General features: G+C 42.8%; 1 pseudogene; it reads right to left on the bottom strand.

Annotated features, from left to right (window-relative positions):
* Window positions 1-363: 363 nt before the first annotated feature.
* LOC141075023 (posterior protein-like) lies at window positions 364-1,279 on the bottom strand (annotated as a pseudogene).
* Between the last annotated feature and the right edge of the window lie 2,893 nt (window positions 1,280-4,172).

A 4,172-nucleotide genomic window follows, 5' to 3' on the forward strand; every position in this document is an offset into this window, starting at 1 on the left:
TCTCCACAACATCCAGTTGCACAAATCCACAATAAGTCCATGTTCCTTCATAACATCTGACCTGATAATGGTACCTTCATGTGTTGGTGAAAGATATAAGCCATGCTCAACACATAGGTTTCCCAGGTTGATTGTTACTGGCAAAGATTGCTCTGAAGATACTAACTGTCCTCCAAAACCTCTCAGGAAAATCTGTTTACCACTAGGATCTATTTTTAAATCCAGATTAGTTAAACTGACAGCAGCACCTGTATCCAGTAAGATGTTTGTACGATGGTACCCTACCGTACCCTGAATACGGGGTCTCCCGCCCTTGTCCCTGCTAAGCTGACTCACTAGGGACAACACTGGGGCCTGACATCCCTATTGTTTTACATAAGGATTTGTTGGAGGTGGGGTCTTTAATTCCTCTGGCTTTTCTGCCATTGCTTTTCCAATCTTCCTCAGCTCTTCCAGAAGTGGACCATATAACGTAACTTCAGGAAGACTATGCTCTCCATTACTTGCATTTGGTTCTGGTTTTTGATTTTGCTTCCTATTAATAAAAGGTCTATTATTGATAATTCTTTTACTACTCCTGCACTCTTTCATAGTGTGACCTGTGTATCCACATCTATAACATTTCCCAACAAACCTTGCTTTGCCTTCATTCTTTACTATCTCTGAGATTCTCTTTTGGGGCTTAGTGTCATGACTTGTGTCCTGAATCCAATCCTTTAATATACTTACAAAGGTATGAATTTGCATTCCTCAAGGCAACCTTTGTTGGATAGTCAACAAAAGTGCATTTGCTAGCCATTGAATATAGAAAACTGTTATCATCAGGAGACATGTCAGGGCAGTTATAGGTAGAACGATATAATGTCAAATATTCACTGCAGAAAATAATTGGATCATCTCCTCTATTAAGTTTTACATTTTCCAAGGCATTAGTACCTCTCGTATCTCGTCCTCCCATGACTCTCTTTAATTCCTCCATTCTGTCACTAGCATTTCCCCAATTGCATTCAAGATCTGAAGACAATCCTTTGTGATATCCTACAGGGGGCTGCAACTTTTCACAGAGTTGGGATGGGAGCCATACCCGAAGTAATGCACACGCAGCCCTATTACCTAGATTGTATTGTGTCACTACAGCCTCTAACCTATTGGAGAGACTAATGGCTGATGCGCTTGTGTCAAGTTTCCCTAATATCTGGCATAGGTTTGTTTTCTCTTGTATGGTGAGTGTTGTGCAATGTACTTGATTACTGCCATTTAACAGCGAATTCTCCCTCATTTGTCTCAATCTACCTGTCTCAGGAGTAAAGAGAGAGGAACTCTGATTTGGGTTACCTTCAGGGCTATCAGCCGTGCATACAGGCTGCTCCTCCCCCCTTTTCCAGCCTTTTACCTCCTGGTCATTAGATTTGCACATTTGATTACAGCAATGATTATTCATTTAAGTATTTTCCTGTGATTTCAAAGACATACTATCATTTTCTTTTAGTTCCAGCTTTACATTAGCATCATGCAACTGATTTCTAAGTATTGTCATAACATCATTATACTTTGCTTCTTTTTCTTCTAGCAAAGCAATTCGCTGTTCCCTAAGTTTACATATTTCCTTATACTCCTCGAGCTTATCTTCTAACTCACAATTTTGGTAAATCATATTGTCTACCTCATCCCTTAGATTTTCACATTCACAACTATGATCTTCAGCACTAGCAATAGCCAGACTGACTTCCTGTTCAATTTTGTCCGCATCACCTCTTAATTGAGCTTTCTCTGAATACCAATGCAATTCCTTTTGTTCTGCAATTCATTTCATTTTCAACAACATACACAAAACATTTGCTAACTTCTCTTTCTTTGCTTTCTTTTTTGACAACTTACTTTTGTTCTCACTTTGCCCTTCACATTCCTTCATTTGGTCATTAAATTGATGTGTCAATGCATCATCTTCACAAGTATTAAACTGAGCAGAGGCATACTTTTCAATAAATTTACTGATTATTTCCATGTTATTTTCAACTATTTCCACAGAAGACAAACAAAAATAAACAAATCAACTTTTCAAACAGAAATTAACAAACCACAATACAGAAACCAGTGAATATCACTTCACTAAAACAGGGACTCAGATTGAATACAATCTTCCCTCAGGCAGACACAATCCAACACTAGAGTCTTGTGACTTTACCTATATCTGACTGACAGTATCTCATCCACTTGATCAAATACAGATCCAAGATCCAGGCCAAGAGTGATCTCCTATTGAAGCATAAGGCTACTTCCCCTTAAAATGAGATTTAGATTTTAACCTCTAACTCACTTTCTTCTCAGAGATGTCTGGTTTTATCCTTTAGATCTTATGAAAAATATTCAGAATTGAGAGTCCTCAGTGGTTGATACTAGAGTTGAGCGAAACGGGTCGAAAAAATTCAAAAGTCGCCGACTTTTGGCAAAGTCGGGTTTCATGAAACGAAACCCGACCCTAGGATGAGGTCGGCCACGAGGTCGGCGACTTACGCGCCAAAGTCGCGTTTCAAAAGTTTGTTTTGCGCTCTTTTTCAGCCAATCAGGATCCACGGACACTGTGGGCAACGTGATGACATAGGCACGGATCACCACCATCTTTCAGAAGGGCATGCAAGTGATTGGCTTGCTTTGGTGGGCGTCACAGGGGGTATAAAAGGGCGTGCACGCCGACCGCCATCTTACTTCTGCCGATCTTAGTATAGGGAGAGGTTGCTGCTGATTCTGTAGGGAGAGCGTTAGGCAGGGAAGAAGACAAAAGAACTGCTTCTGCTGCTAGCGATTTGGCCTGCACAACACACAAGTCACTGTGTGTGCAGTGCAAGGGGAGGCTATATTGTGGTGTATCAGTGGTGTTGGTTGTTGGGCTGCCTTCTAAGGCTTCCTGACACGCTGGCATTGCTGTTTACCCACTGCTCCGCAAACTGCTTTTTTAAAAGCAATCCAATCTCCCTTATCCTCTAGTCACTTTTGTCACAGCTGTGCCATCGAGCGTGTCACATAGCGCTCAGATATCAGTGGGCCTCACACAATCTACAAGTGTCCAGTATCCAAAAGTGTACGCAGAGATTCAAAATCTCCATTATCCTCTCGTCACTTTGGTCACAGGCAGCTGTGCCATCGAGCGTGTCACATAGCGCTCAGATATCAGTGGGCCTCACACAATCTACAAGTGTCCAGTGTCCAAAAGTGTACGCAGAGATTCAAAATCTCCATTATCCTCTCGTCACTTTGGTCACAGGCAGCTGTGCCATCGAGCGTGTCACATAGCGCTCAGATATCAGTGGGCCTCACACAATCTACAAGTGTCCAGTGTCCAAAAGTGTACGCAGAGATTCAAAATCTCCATTATCCTCTCGTCACTTTGGTCACAGGCAGCTGTGCCATCGAGCGTGTCACATAGCGCTCAGATATCAGTGGGCCTCACACAATCTACAAGTGTCCAGTGTCCAAAAGTGTACGCAGAGAATCAAAATCTCCATTATCCTCTCGTCACTTTGGTCACAGGCAGCTGTGCCATCGAGCGTGTCACATAGCGCTCAGATATCAGTAGGCCTCACACAATCTACAAGTGTCCAGTGTCCAAAATTGTACGCAGAGATTCAAAATCTCCATTATCCTCTCGTCACTTTGGACACAGGCAGCTGTGCCATCGAGCGTGTCACATAGCGCTCAGATATCAGTAGGCCTCACACAATCTACAAGTGTCCAGTGTCCAAAAGTGTACGCAGAGATTCAAAATCTCCATTATCCTCTCGTCACTTTGGTCACAGGCAGCTGTGCCATCGAGCGTGTCACATAGCGCTCAGATATCAGTGGGCCTCACACAATCTACAAGTGTCCAGTGTCCAAAAGTGTATGCAGAGATTCAAAATCTCCATTATCCTCTCGTCACTTTGGTCATAGGCAGCTGTGCCATCGAGCGTGTCACATAGTGCTCAGATATCAGTGGACCTCACACAATCTACAAGTGTCCAGTGTCCAAAAGTGTACGCAGAGATTCAAAATCTCCATTATCCTCTCGTCACTTTGGTCACAGGCAGCTGTGCCATCGAGCGTGTCACATAGCGCTCAGATATCAGTGGGCCTCACACAATCTACAAGTGTCCAGTGTCCAAAAGTGTACGCAGAGAATCAAAATCTCCATTATC

This window comes from Dendrobates tinctorius, unplaced genomic scaffold (assembly GCF_039654945.1).
Source record: "Dendrobates tinctorius isolate UK_male_01 unplaced genomic scaffold, ASM3965494v1 ptg000015l, whole genome shotgun sequence".
Lineage (NCBI taxonomy): Eukaryota > Metazoa > Chordata > Amphibia > Anura > Dendrobatidae > Dendrobates > Dendrobates tinctorius.